Source organism: Heloderma suspectum, chromosome 1 (assembly GCF_057233095.1).
Source record: "Heloderma suspectum isolate Gila_16-S chromosome 1, 16-S_ref, whole genome shotgun sequence".
Taxonomy (NCBI): Eukaryota; Metazoa; Chordata; class Lepidosauria; order Squamata; family Helodermatidae; genus Heloderma; species Heloderma suspectum.
The window spans coordinates 22,906,772-22,922,556 of record NC_139458.1 but is presented as its reverse complement, the minus strand read 5'-3'; the positions used below and the strand labels follow the sequence as shown (position 1 = coordinate 22,922,556).

At 43.7% G+C, this 15,785-nt stretch overlaps 1 protein-coding gene across 2 annotated transcripts in view; it reads left to right on the top strand.

Annotated features, from left to right (window-relative positions):
- Positions 1 to 15,785, top strand: part of AMN (amnion associated transmembrane protein) — a 118,280-nt gene that overhangs the window by 10,342 nt on the left and 92,153 nt on the right. The gene's annotated exons all lie outside the window — the stretch shown is intronic.

Sequence of the window (15,785 nt, the reverse complement as noted above, 5' to 3'; positions counted from 1 at the left end):
ACGTGATTGGCGGTGTTGGAGCGGTACGGCGAGGAGTGTGGTAACGCTGGCTGCACGAGGAGTGTGGAAACGCTGGCTGCATGAGGAGTGTGGAGAATTCCAAGTTAGCAGAGCAATTAGTCAAGCAATTTGCAATCAGCTCGGGCAAGAGGCTTCCCCACGTCTTCGGTGTGGCTGCAGCGCAGCGGGGGAGAACAACAGCCTGCTGGACGCCCCCAGAGCAGGGAGGGCTGTGCCGCGCAGGCGAAGAGCTTCAAGCCTGCGCTCCCCGGAAAGGTAGAGGCGTTGGGCGAAGAGAGGGGAAGGGAGGTACTGCCCTGGGAGCAGAGCTCGGCCGACACCAGTGCGGAGAACGGGCAGCGGCCACCAGCCCAGCGTGGTTTCAGGCGTGCCCTTCGCGGACTTCTGGCCAAAGTACCACACAGGTGGAAACGCCACCTGGGACTGCACCGAGCGGGCCGTCCGCCATCTTGGCCAGTCAGAACGGAGCTCAGTTGATTTCTGCCATTTATTAGAGAGCCAGTGTAGTGTAGTGGTGAGAGTGACGGACTGGGAGCCGGGAGATCCGGGTTCTAGTCCCCACTTGGCCATGGAAGCTCACTGGGTGACTTTGGGCCAGTCACAGACTCTCAGCCCAACCTACCTCACAGGGTTGTTGTTGTGAGGATACAACGGTGAGGAGGAGGATAATGTAAGCCGCCTTGAGTTCCTTGCGAGAGGGAGAAAGGCGGGGTATAAATGCAATAAATAAATAAATATTTTTATTTTTACTCTGCTGTAATTGTGGATTAACTACCCACTGGCAGTGTACCACCGGAGAGTGCTGGAACTGGACTCTGGACATAGGCATTGCAAATATTTACAGCAGTATAGCTTTGTAGTGAGACATATATATTTACACCATTTTTGTTGGACTTTTGCTTCTCTACTTCATGTGTTTTTGCAGCTGAGCTCCTACCTGGTCCTATGCGTCCTAATATGTATTGTAAATACTTTAGTTAATTTTGTTTATTTTTCACATTTTCTCCTGGTCCTGATTCCTATCTTTATCTCACTTTATCGTTGTGGGAGTGGAGTGCAGGTGCTGTTATTTTCATAAGAAAAAACAGAGAAAGATAAGCACTAAAAACATGAAAGTATGGTACCAAATAAATTAAAGTGTAATTTTACCTCAAAACACTGTCATTTGTCAGAAAAACCAGTAGGATACTTTATTGAGCTTTCAAATCTATAAAGAAGCAGTCTGCATCATTCACAAAGAGAATGAAGACATCAGAGAAAGCTCAAAAGGCAAGTTACTTGGTTGCTCAAATAATTGCCAGAAACAAGGACCCACACGCTATTGCCGACACCACCATAAAGGAATCTTGCTGTGCTATTGTTCAAACAATCTTTGGGCCCGAATTTGAGATAGAAGTTAATAAAATCCCTTTGGCAGATATCACAATCGGAAGACATATTCAAGACATGTCTGATGACATTAAGCAGCAAATGAAGGATATTTTTCAAGACGATAATATGATCTTTACATTGCAATTAGATGAAGCAACAGATGTCAGTGGGTTAGCACAATTATTGGTTTTTATACGCTTCATGCATACTGACAGAATTATTGAGCAATTCTTGTGTTGTCTAGAACTTCCAATGAGAACTAGAGGTGAAGATATATTTAAAACTTTTGATTGCTTCATGAAGGAAAATAATTTGCAATGGTTAAATTGTGTAGGAATATGCACAGATGGCGCACCCTCAATGGTTGGTTCAACAAAAGTTTTTATCGCTTTAGCAAAGAAAGAGAATGAAAATATTATAATTACTAATTGCTTTTTACATCGCGAACCACTAGTTGCGCAAACCATTGGAAATGAATTAAGAAAAGTTTTGGACAAAGTGGTTCAAATGGTCATTTACATTAAAAGTAGACCTCTTCAATCAAGATTATTTGCTCATATTTGTGAAGACATGGGGCAAGGTTTAAAAAGCTTCTACTACACACAGAAGTTCGTTGGCTCTCAAGAGGTCGAGTGCTTTGTTGTGTATATGAATTGAGGGAAATGATGCTTAAACTTTTTGAGGAAAATCAGCAGAATGAATTCTGCGATCTAATTCAGAGCAAACTTTGGTGCACAAAATTGGCATATCTTGCTGACATATTTGAACATTTGAATAAAATAAACACCAGTATGCAAGGAAAAGGAGAAAATATCTTAACAGCAGTAGATAAAATTTATGCTATGAGAGACAAAATAGCAATTTGGAAAAGGAAAGTGAAAGAAGGAAATTTTGAAATGTTTTCCAAAACTGCTGAGTGCCAGCTAAAATGTGATATCAGCTCGCTAATTGTTGACCATTTAACATTGCTTGGAGAGAAAGTTCATCATTACTTCCCAAATGTTGAAATCCAAGACTATGATTGGATCAGAAATCAATTTCTTTCAACTGCAATGAGGAATTTTTCACTTATTGAAGAAGAAGAATTAGCTGACATAAAAAATGATCGAAATCTGTTAATGATGCATGAACAGGGTGACTTAGGCAGCTTTTGGATTCACATTTCAAAAATGCATCCAAACATAGCTAAAAAAACATTAAAAATTCTTCTGCAGTTTTGTACTACATACATTTGTGAAGTATCCTTTCAACGATGGCAAACTTAAAGACACTGAAACGTGGAAGCTTAAAAGTGCTTGATGATGAAATGCGAGTGTCTTTATCTAATATTCCACCAAATATTGAAAAGCTGTGTTCATCCCATCAACCTCATACATCCCATTAAAATGGTAAGTAGTTATTGGTGTTATTCAACTTTTTTAAATTCTTGCACATATTTACATACTGTTACTCATAAATGACAACAATGTATGTTATTATCTTACAAATCATATATTTTTAAAAATATAAATGAAAGGTTTTCATGAGATATGTTGTATCCCCATACATTTCGTTATTACAATTTATGTATGTGTCCGTATCTCTTGTAACGGGTTAGTTTAACCTCCGTTTTGCTAGTAAAACTGAGTTACCGTGTCACGAAATGATGCATGTCTAAAAAGTGTGTCACCAACACAAAAAGTTTGGAAAGCTCTGAATTAAATATTTGGTATCTTCTTTCTTAATATGAGTTTCTTGTAAGCATATTATATCTTGTATCAATTTTTGTAAATAGTAAAATATTTTCTTTCTCTTTTGAGGAGCATTTGCCCCATTAATGTTCCAAGTTAAAATTTTATAATCCATTTTTTAAAAAATATAAGATTAAGGTATATTTTTAATTTCCACTTGTTGCACCTCGTGTGCTGTCCTCTTCTTGTACATCAGGTTGTAGGTCTGTCCAGTCTTTTCCATAAGTTTGAAGAAACTCTCTTGCTTTTTGAACTGAGTTCAACTTAAATCTCTGTTCTCTGTAAGAGAAGACCACATCTTCTGGGAATTCCCATCTAAACATAATCTTTTCCTGTTTCAGGATTGTTGTTAAAAATGAATAATCTCTACTTTTCCTCAGAAATCTTCCAGGAATTTCTTTCATGACGATAATTTCTTTGCCCAGCATCTTCAATTTAGTTTTATAGTGCTGCTGGAGAATTGAATCCCTTGTAGTTTTCTTTACAAAATGGACAATAATATCTCTGGGTAGACCTTTTGTTTTTGTGTATCTCAAATTCAGTCTATAAGCTCGATCTATTTCCATTTCCATGATTTTCTCTTCTTTACTCAAAAAGTCTGCAATAGTCTTTACCAATTCCGTTCTGAGGTCAGGTTCTGCGCTGCCATAGCTTTCTGCGACCCCTCTAAAACGTAACGAGCGTTCCCTGTCTTTAAGCTCAAACCAAGCTAAGGCATCCTGCTCACATTCTAACTCCGTAGTTACAATTTCTGCATTATTTTCCAGTACTTCCACTCTGTTTGTCATTATTTTAAATTCTTCTGCTCTTTGATTTAATGCATCATCTAATTTCTTAAATTCTTGTCTCAATTCTTCCTTCGTGTCTTTAATCTTCTCCTTTACTTCCAATACTTGTCTTTCCATCCATTTTTCTATACGTTGTTCAAAGGTGCCCATCCTTTGTTCTATACGTTGTTCAAAAGTGCCCATCCTTCATTCTATGCGTAGTTCAAAAGCCTCCATCTTGTTGCTTATAACATCTATAATATTCTGTGTTTGTTCATCCAAGGCCATCTTTTGTATATCTTGCTTCTGGTCAGGTACCTCTTCCTTGCTTATAGATGTTGCTTTCACCGATAATTTCGTAGCTCCCGTCGGAATCTCTTTTAAGGAGCCTTTCCTGGATTTAGTATTTCTACTTAGTTATTCTGTAGGCATCTCCCAGGTATTCGCTCTACTATGAGTTGTTCTGATATCCTTTGCTGGTTTATCCAAATTCATAGCACTCATTCAATTATCTTCTTCATTACTTCTTTTATAAATTAATATATCTGGATATCCAGTAAGTTATTGATCCTCCAATGCCCAAAGAGATACAAACTAAATTTCCGAGAGCCCTCTTTGGAACCGCAGGCTGTGTGCCCAGTGTAATTTTATGATTAGAAGTGGGGCAAATTTTCATAGAGGCCTGTGCAGGGGTACACAAGATACATTTTTGGTTGAAGATTATTTTCTTTCCTGTGGGATTAGCCTCATTAATGTCTTTCAGACAAAATAGAAAAAGACATTGACTGAGAAATTACGGATTCTGGGATTCTCTCTTGATGTTCTTTTAGCTCTTGGATATACCAAAGCTAAAGCTACTATCCATCAGTGAATTTGAGATATTGAATAGCAAGTTCATCTAAGGCTTGTCCGCATTACACCCTGACTTCAGGGACAATGGGAGGGCAGTTGTGCCTGCAAATTATATGGCAAATTTGACTATCCCCAAATTTAGAAAAGCATTTACATTAGGTAAGTTCAATGTTCTGCCATCTGTGCTTTTGGAAGGAAAGGCAAGAGCGTTTATGCCCTTGCAAGGCAGGGAAAGTAGAGACAGTTGGACATCTTTTATTTTATTGCTCCTTATATCATGAACTTCGATTCACTTTTATCACCCCAATTTTACAGAAAACTCCTGGTAGATCTGATGTATTGTATTTATCATATCTTCTGTCTGATCAGAATCCCCAGGTCACAGTGAAAGTGGCTTGTTTCTGTGCAACTGCTATCACTTGTCAGAGGCTGATGATGAAATAATATTTTAACATTTTATCAAGGATTTTTACATTGGGGTTTGTATGTTCTTATTATACTGTGTTTTAGTTATTTGGTTTCATCTCATTTCATTTATTATATTTGTATACCGCCCCATAACTGAAACTCTCTGGGCGGTTCACAAAAATGAACTGCCCAGAAAGCTTTGACTCCTTGTATACTGTATTTTTAGTACTTTATATTTTACATGTGCTCGCCTACAACCGAAATAATCTGAATCTAATGAGGCAAACAGCAGCTGGCTGGGGGAATTTTCATCAGAAAAACAGCACTAGGAAAAAGGGTTAAATCCTCCCCTAAAGCACCACAGTCCCAGTGGGAGAGCAGGGCCATAATTATTTATTTCTTATATTTATATCCCACCTTTTCTCCTGCTTAAGGAACCCAAGGTGGCATACACAATCCTCCTCCTCTCCATTTTATCCTCACAACAACAACCCTGTGAGGCAGGTTGGGCTGAGAGTCTGTGACTGGCCCAATGTTACCCAGTGAGCTTCCATGGCCAAGTGGGGACTAGAACTCAGATCTCTCGACTCCCATTCCAACGCTCTAGCCACTACACAACACAGCTTTGCATGCAGGTGGTCTCAGGCAGGGCTGGCTCTACCATTAGGCAGAATGAGGCAGCCACCTCAGATGGCAGATGCTAGAGGGGTGGAAAGTGATGGGGAGGTTTTGGAGGACAGAGCTATGTGCATCATGCTGGCCTGCCCTGCACCCCCAAGCAAGCCTGCTGCCCTAAGCTGCAGTGGAGGATACTGTCCCATCGCCAGAGGTGAAGAAAGTAAGAGTCAATTACCAGTCCGGTTTGCTTCTCTGTGTGGAATTGGGGTGTGATGTGGTGTGGCGGAGTGGAGGGCTCCTGTCCTTTGTTACAGGCAGAAAAATATTCAAAGTTCTGGGGTAGCAGGCCTGAAACCCTGGATTGGTGCTGGAAGTCAGATTAAATAATACTGGGCTAGACGGCCCAATAGTCTAATTCAGTATAAGGCAGCTTCTATGTTCCTAAAATTTAGAGTCATAAAAACTCAATGGTGTAACTCTTGCCTTGTCTAATCTGGGTCCTGAGAAGTAGCGCCAAGCTGGATGCAAGCAGGAGATGTGTGAATGAATGTGCCAACATCTTTTTCTTGGCTTAAAAGGAGCCATGGCCCATGGGGCATATTGGAGTGGGCCTGTGATGCTGGGGGATGTCAAGTTAACCTTTTCTCTGGTGCCACTTCCCAGAGTTCATCCCCTCTAAAGGGGATGCTTTTTGCTGTGGAGGAGATAAAAAAACAGTTATAATATGAGTGCCTGTGTTGCCCCTTGTCCCACTGTAGGGCTAACAGAAGCGTCTTAGGAGGGCCATATTCATAGGGGATATGACACAGGGGGACAGGATTGCACCTGCCTCCCCCAGCACCCAGGCCCCCAATCCAATTCAGGGAGAGGGCGATGGCATCTTCAGTTAAAGGGATCAGGTAAGAGGTGATGGGAAAACCTCTGCCAGAAACCCTGGAGAACCACTGCCAGACAGAGTAGTCAGTACTGAGCTAGATGAACAAATAACGAGCTGGAATAAAGCAGTTTCCTTCATTCCTCTCAGGGGGGGATCTGGGCTGCATCCCCCAAGAAAGGACTTTGCCTCTTGCTTTTCAAATTTAATATCTACTGTTCCATCTTTGTTGTTTACCAGCCAAAGTGTCTGAGAGTGTGTTATGTCATCGTTCAGAATCAGCATTGTTTTCTTACTCTCTAGGGATGGCTTGCATTTAGCTAATTGGAAACCATATAACTGAAGATGCCCATTACCACATAATTAACAATAACAACAAAACAGTTTCTACTGCTTTCTTGTCCAAAAAACGTAGGTGAGGAATAAAAGTGGCTCTCTAAGAATAGTTTTAAATTTTTTCAGAATTCACACTCTGATGTCATTTTTTAATATATATTGGATACACATAACCTGCCTGACGCCCTAGAGCTAGGAATCCAACTAATTAAAACTCTACCATGGTTGGCCCACTAGGGCCTCGTAGCCCCAGAAAACACTTCTCTTTTTATGAGTCATGCAGTCCACTTATTCAGAGCTTCCCTTTTGCTTTGGTGTGATGTGTGACTTGGTCACCCACAATGGTTGCTAAATAATGTGCACTTAATGAAGCAAATGAGCTCAAGTACTGGGGTGGTGGGTTTGGGGGCTTTGAGGGGGCTTGGAACGGTTTTGTTCAGTTTAGGTGTGGGACACGGGGGGGGGTGTTGTGAGGGAAGAATTGCTGAACGGAATCCTTGTTTGAGCTGGTGGTTAATAAGCAATTTCTGGGATATTGGGGGTGTGAGAAACACATTCTATTTGTGCTATATTTTTATTTGGAATCTGCTTTCTTTTCCATGTATCTGTTCCTCACGTATGACTCTTCTCCTCCCCCACCTCACCACCTGTCCCAAGATGGCTTCTTTGCTAATTGAGGAGAAAGGAGGAGGCGTGCCTGTAGCCAGTGGTGGGCTAAGAGGGACTTGGCCCCCCTAAATTTTCTTAGCCCCCCCCCTAAATTGCTTTACAAACGAGGAAAGAACAGTTTACAATTTTGTCTTTAAAAGCCCTGCAAACCAGATGAACTGCCCCCCCTTTTTTGGCATCCTCCCCTGCGCCCCCCCCCCCTGAACTTGTAGGCTGGCTACAGGCCTGAGAGGATGGCAAAGGAAAACAATTGATGGTTGCTTAGCAACCACCAGACATGGCCTACAAGTTATGAGTAGCTGAAGAACTATATCCAGAAATTAGCAGGCAGGCAGTACCAAATACTGTCTCTCTTTCTTAAAATCCACACACACGCCCCCGCCCCCCCAGAACAACAACCCAGCCAGGGCCTAAGCATAGTGACAGGAGAATTTGGCCTAAGGGGAGGTCACGTGTTGAAAATCAGGATAAAAAAGGACACCCCCTATCACCAGCGTGATAACTTCCCATGTGCTCAAGAGATTTAACCTAATCTTTTCCCCGTGGCACTAGCTTTCAACCTGCAGGAATATTGTTTTTAACATGGGGAGCATTCAAGCAAAGAACCCTCTAGCAGTAATTTGAAGTGGTACAATCCAGGAAAGATTTCACCATATCTGAATTGCCTTTGAGCCGGTGCCAAATAGCACCATCCCCTGCTGTTTATTTATTGAGTTGTGATACTTCTATACTGTTTAATATAATAAAATCCCTAAGCAGTTCACATATAACCGCTACACCCCCTGACATCAAAGTACCCAGTGGCCATGCCTCCTGGTAGCCACATATTCTGCATTATTGTGAAAGGGGGCCAAAGTGTGTGCAGATATTTATTTATTTATTACATTTCAATACTGCCCAATAGCTGAAGCTCTCTGAAGTTCACAACAGCCAAACCCATAAAACACAGCATGATAAAACATTATACAATCAAACTTTGTAAAGTTTAAAACTACAGTGTAAAATTAAGTAAAAGTCAGCTGCAGTGTATAGATTATTTATGTATAAAGATGTATTTAGTGCTCCTCTATGTGAGCAGGATAGGAATGTCAGAGAATTCCGCCACGGATCTCGGTGAGGCCGAATGCCAGTGCATTTGGCACCCCGAACTCTGTGGTGGAACGGCCTGCCACCCCTCGCCCCCCCCCGCAGATCCCCCCCGGGACGAGACTCACCTGGGGCGGATCTTCCGGGCGGCGGCGGCGGCCGGTCTTCCGACTGGCTGCCGCAGCCGCCATTTCCAGGCTTGTGTAAAAAAAAAAAAAGACGTGATAGGCTACATAAAGATTTACATAGCCTATCATGGCTAGGTTAAAAAAAAAAAAAGACGCGATAGGCTACGTAAATCTTTACGTAGCCTATCATGGTTGGGTGGGTTTAAAAAATAAAAAAAAACCGCGTACGCAAATGGTGGCGGCTATGGCCGCCGCCATTTGCATTCCTTCTTTTTACTGTCTTAATCTATGTAAATATTTACGTAGACTATGACGGCGAAAATAAAGGGGAATGCAAATAGCATAGCAGGTGCTATTTGCATCCCTTTTTGATTCGCCGTTTTAGCCTACGTAAATATTTATGTAGGCTAAAACGGTGAATGAAAAAGGGACGCAAATAGCGCCCGCTACGCTATTTGCGTTCCCCTTTATTTTCGCCGTCATAGTCTATGTAAATATTTACGTAGATTAAGATGGCCAAAAAGAAGGAACGCAAATGGCGGCGGCCGTAGCCGCCGCCATTTGCATACGCGTGTTTTGTGTGTTTTTTTTACCCAGAGCCCTCCGCGGCCGGAAATCCGGCTGCGGATGGCTCTGGCCTGGCCGGGCCTGGCCGGCTGCTCCACGGAGCTGCCGCAGAGCACAGCCGGCCATTCAAGGATTCCGGGGGGAGGAACGGAGCGCCTCCCCCCCCGGCCAGGATTCCGGGGAGAGGGACGGAACGCCTCCCCCCCCACCATCAACTTAATCTGCGAAAGGTTACTTTCGTACATCCCTAGAGCAGGAGGCCTGATTGACTGAACTACTTCAAGTCTATAGCTTTCTGGAGATGGCTTACAAAATAATACATACAATCCTATATCCATATAAGAAGTTCATAAAATAAATTAATTTTGAACAGATGTAAGGATAAACTAGTAACAAAAGCAGTGTATGTAATGAAAAACACCTTTCAATTAATAAGACAAAGAAAAAAGTTTTAAAAATTGTCCTAAAAACAACAACAGGTGGAGGTAACCATATATTTCTTGGGAGGGAGGTGCACAGGGCAGGGGCCACCACTGAGAAGGCCCTATCTAGTGCCTGCCAACCTTACAGAAGTTAATGTTGAGCCAGGAAGTAGGACCTCTGACAATGATCTTAACACATGGGCAAGTTTATAAGGTGTTTCAAATAACCTAGACTCCAAATGTTAAGGCTTTAAAGGTTAAAGCCAGCACTTTGAATTGGGCCCAGAAACACACTGGCAACCAGTGCAGTTGGTACAAAATTGGTGTCTAGCTCCAACAAGAACTTATGTAGCTGCATTCTGCACCAGTTGAAGTTTCCGAATTGTCTTCAAAGGCAGTAGAGCCCATTATAGCAGACCAGTCTGCATGTAATTATTTATGTATTTATTTGCAATATTTATATACCACTTCAAATTTAAACAGAATGCCTGCCCCTGTTGGATTTGCAACCTGCAAAGTAGGTGAGGCTAAAGGTAGCCAATTCCTGGTGGATTTTGCTATCCTTGGAACAGGAGAGCATACAGATAAAATGCAGCAAATTCTAGCAAAGATGTCTACTCCTACTTGATTTTGCTGAACCTTATCCGGGAGAGGGGGAGGATGTAGGTGAAAGATAAGCAAATGCTGGCAGATTTTAGGGATGTTTGTTGGGAGAGTGAACAAGTGCAACAGAAATGCACATATGTTGCTTGATTACAGCCAGCCACTTACAGGGCTCCTTCACACTGAGCTTTTATCCTGCGAATGAGATTTTTCCTTCATGGAAGTTTGCGGGCTCTTTACATAACGCCGCCATGATCATTCAAGGCGTCTCCTGCACTAAATGCCCTTTGTTCCGTTTTTAAATAGAGCACAGATAATGAGCTATCAAATTACCTTGTTGTGTTCCTCTTCAGTTTCCTCTGTGAAAAGAGTAAAAGCGGCAAGAACAGGAGCAAGATCAATGACAGATAATGGAAGACTCCGATACGGGGAGAAGGAAGGGGGTGGGGGGAAAGGAAGCACATGAAAAAGGGAGTCGTCATGATCCTGCATTTAAAACGGAAGCAGAAAGCCCCGTTTTAAATGCAGGATTTTAGGCAGGTGTAGAGATGCCCAAGGGACTGCGGTGGCTTAGTGGTTAAGACGCTGAACTGCAGACTGGAAGGTCGGCAGGTCAGCAGTTCGAGACCCGAGTGCTGCATGACGGAGTGAGCTCCCGTCTTCAGTCCCAGCTTCTGCCAACCTAGCAGTTCGAAAGCAAGAAATTGCAAGTAGATAAATAGGTACCGCCTCGGCGGGAAAGGTAACAGCGTTCCGTGTACCTCGGTGTTCAGTCATGCCGGCCACATGACCACGGAAGCATCTTCGGACAGCGCTGGCTCTTCGGCTTAGAAACGGGGATGAGCACCGCACCCTAGAGTCGGACACGACTGGTTGGGGACACCTTTACCTTTTTTATTAGAGATGCCCATAGACCTCTTTAGATCTGTCATCTTAAAATACATTTTTATAAATTTCCCTGGTTTCAGCAACAGATCTAAGTATCCCTGATTAGCTTTCCAATAGCTTAACTCCAAGCCCAGAGTAGCATTGTGCTTCAGGGTGAACTGGTGGTTTTTGCTCAGGAAATCTAAATAATATCATATTTTGCAGTGGTACAAAGAGGATGTTTTTGCCTTCCTGCTTGCATTGATGAATGATGCTATTGGCCAGTAGGGTGAACTTTGCTAGCTATGCTATTTTTCTTTTGTCTTGGTGGGAGAGACTCAAATAATTGGTTTCTTGGCTTGAGAAGGGTTATTATGATCCCTGCTCTAATGGAACTGCCACCCACTTCTTCCAGTCTGCAGCTTCTAACCGTGCCCAGCCCCCAGATCAGACACTGCCATAAAAATGGCCAGCAAGCCAAAGCAATCCTCTATCCCTCTGAAAAATAAGAGGGAGGTGGACATGTAAGCGCAGTTCAGACATTCTTCTGAATGAATGTATGGGGGCAAATGGTCTTGCTCCTACTCAGGGTTGCTTGTTTTCACTCCTGAGTGTTTTTGGAACATCTAAAGGAGCCTACATGAATACAAATTCTATATGCATAGGCTCTGTCGGTGCAATTGCAGCTCCTTGAATAGCCAAGGTCCATGTAAAGTGGAGATTGAGCATCATGCAGATGCTATATCACTTGACCTTCTAACAGTGGTCACTGAAAGAATTAATCAATAGGTCCTTCTGTGGTGGAGACCTAAATAACAGGGCTCAGGATGCTTTCTAGTTAATCTGGACCATGGCTCTATTGTCCTCCAGGAAGATGAGAGGCACATTTTGTCTAGGTTTTCTGCAACATGAGAAAATTCTGTTAAATAAAGGCAACTGATGGTCCTTTGGAATAATGACTATGAAGTACAGTGGATAACCTCCAAGGCAGGAATTCATATGCAATTCATTTGATATATCCTCTTAGACAATAAGGAATGGCTTCAGATGTAACAGAAAACTGGGGGAAACAAGAAGTGCGATTGCCATGCGCTTCCTGTTTCTGTAGATACTCTGTAGAACTCCAGCAGCCATTGAAAGCTTTATCCTCCATGAATCTGTCTAATCCCCTTTTAAGTCTATCCAAGTTGGTGGCCATCATTACATCTTGTGATAGCAAATTCCGTAGTTTAACTATGTGCTCTGTAAAGAAGTATTTCCTTTTATCTGTCCTGAAGCTCCCACTATTCAGATTCATGGCATGACCCTGGGTTCCACTATTGGGAAAGGCCTATTCACTTTCTCCACACCATATGTAATTTTGAACACCTCTATCATGCTCCCCTCTGCTCAGCACTGGTTAGGCCTCATCTTGAATACTGTCTCCAGTTCTGGGCACCACACTTTAAGAAGGATGCAGACAAACTGGAGAAGGTTCAGAGGAGGGCACCGAAGATGATCAGGGGACTGGAAACAAAGCCCTATGAAGAGAGACTAAAAGAACTGGGCATGTTTAGTCTTGAGAAGAGAAGACTGAGGGGAGATATGAGAGCGCTCTTCAAGTACTTGAAAGGTTGTCACGGAGAGGAAGGCCAGGATCTCTTCTTGATCATCCCAGAATGCAGGACACAGAAGAATGGGCTCAAGTGACAGGAAGCCAGATTCTGGCTGAACATCAGGAAAAACTTCCTGACTGTTAGAGCAATACAACAGTGGAACCAATGACCTAGGGAGGTGGTGGGCTCTCCCACACTGGAGGCGTTCAAAACGAGGCTGGACAGCCATTTGTCAGGGATGCTCTGACTTGGATTCCTGAATTGAGCAGGGGGTTGGACTTGATGGCCTTGTAGGCCCCTTCCAACCCTATTGTTCTATGATTCTATGCCTCCTTGTACTCCTTGGATGATGCATCAGAAGCATGAATTCTATGTGAATTTGTTTGCTGTTGTATGTGTTCTAGTTTGCCATAATATCTGATCCTTTATCTGGAAATTCTCTACAACCCACCTCTAGTCCTTTGTGAGGCAAACAGCATTGTGTTGTGGGAACAGCAGAACAATCGAAGACATTTTATTTATTTAATTTTTTAATTACATTTCTATACTGCCCAGTAGCCAAAGCTCTCTGGTCGGTTTACAAAGATTAAAAACATTAAAAATACAGTATACAGACTTTACAAGCCAATTAGATAAAAAACACACGAACAGACCACATACACAAAAGAACATATGTCTAAAACAACTTCAAACAAACAATCTCAAAAGCAAACAACCATAAACATAAGACATTCGAGGATCGATTAAAACTTACCTATGCTGCCAAATGCCTGGGAGAAGAGAAAGGTCTTAACCTGGCACTGAAAAAATAACAATGTTGGCGCCAGGCGGGCCTCATCGGAGAGATCATTCCATAATTTGGGGGCCACCGCTGAGAAGGCCCTCTCCCTTGTTGCTGTCTTCTGAGCTTCCCTTGGAATAGGCAGCTGGAGGAGGGCCTTAGATGTTAAGCATAGTGTATGGGTAGGTTTGTGTCGGGAGAGGTGCTCTGTCTAGTACTGTGGTCCCAAGCTGTGTAAAGCATTATAGGTTAAAGCCAGCACCTTGATTCAGGCTCGGAAACGTACAGGCAGCCAGTGAAAGCGGGCCAGAGTCGGTCTTATACGTTTAGACCTTTGGGTCCCCGTTATGAATCTGGCCGCCACATTTTGCACGAGCTGCAGCTTCCGAACCATCTTGTCAGGGTGGACACTGAGCCCCTAGAATCCCAGAGTAGTTCTGATTCTGAGGAAGAGCAGTCGCTCCTGGGAGAGGAGCGCGCTCCTCTTTCCCAGGGCCCGCAGCTGACGGAGATTCCTCCCACCAGCATTCCTAGATTAGAAAGCAGTCCAGGGAGTGATCAAGCGCGGGAAGCAGTCTTGGTGGACGCGCGACGCTGACGCAGTGAGCGGCGCCGAATGGAGGGCGCAGAAAGGAGGCGTAGTGCCTGGTTGGCGCGCAGACAACGGCTGTGCCCCGAGGATCCAAGGGAAAAGGGGAGGGACTCTCCCTAGTCCTTAAGTTCAGGGGTCTGCCAGTAATTCCCTTTCAAACGGGGACCAACTGTTCCAACTTAGGGCATAGGTACTCTGCTGCTCAGATCTAGCTGCTACCTGTAGAGTTGTTAAGTTGTAAAAGAAGAATAAAGCTTTGAAAAGAATCCCTTTGTCTGTGTCTGGACTTGGCTACTGGATGAGACTGAGAGAGCCCTCCAAGGAGCCCTTGACACATCTTCAAAGGCAGCCACATGTAGAGTGCAGTGCAGTAATCTAACTTGGAGATTACCAGAGCATAGACAACTGAAGCCAGGTTATCCCTGTCCAGATAGGGGCATAGCTGGGCCACCAACCGAAGTTCGTAGAAGGCACTCTGTGCCACTGAGGCCACCTGAGCCTCAAGTGAGAAAGATGGCTCAAGGAGAACCCCCAAGCTACGAACCTGCTCCTTCAGGGGGAGTGCAACAGGTTGAGCACCCTCCATCCGGTCAGAAGAACCACCCACCAACAGCATCTCAGTCTTGTCTGGATTGAGTTTCAGTTTATTAGCCCTCATCCAGTCCACTATCGCAGCCAGGCACCAATTTAGCACATCCACATCCTCACCTAAGGAAGATGAAAAGGGGAAGTAGAGCTGTGTGTCATCAGCGTACTGATGACAAAACTCTGGATGACCGCACTCAACCGTTTCATGTAGATGTTAAATAGCATGGAAGACAAAACTGACCCTTGTGGAACCCCATACTGGAGAATCCACGGGGCCCAGCAATATTCCCCAAGCACCACCTTCTGGAGCCGACCATCCAAGTTGGAGTGAAACCACTGCAATGCATTGCCTCCCACTCCCAGCTCAGACAATTGTCCCAGAAGGATACCATGGTCGATGGTATCCAAAGCCGCTGAGAGATCAAGGAGAATCAACAAGGTCACACTCCCCCTGTCTCTCTCCCGACATAGGTCATCATACAGGGCGACCAAGGCTGTTTCCGTGCCAAAACCTGGCTTGAATCCTGACTGAAATGGATCTAATCGGTCTCATCCAAGAGTGTCTGGAATTGGTTGGCAACTACCCACTCAAGAACCTTGCCCAGGAAAGGAACATTTGTCACTGGCCTAAAATTACTAAGCTTTTCCTGGTCCAGGGAGGGATTCTTCAGGAGTGGTCTCACTACCGCCTGACCACTCCCTCTTGCAAGGAGACATTAATCACCTCCCTGGTCCAGCCAGCTGTTCCTTCCCTTTGGGTACTTAAGTAGTGTTGCAAAATTTTACCCTTATGCCAGGCTCGGCCAGAGAACAGATACCGAATTTTTGTTTGAGCTGATGTTTATAACCAGAACACCAAGGTGTGGTGCAGTCAAGAGTTGCCAACGTGGCCCCTTGGGACTGAACCCAG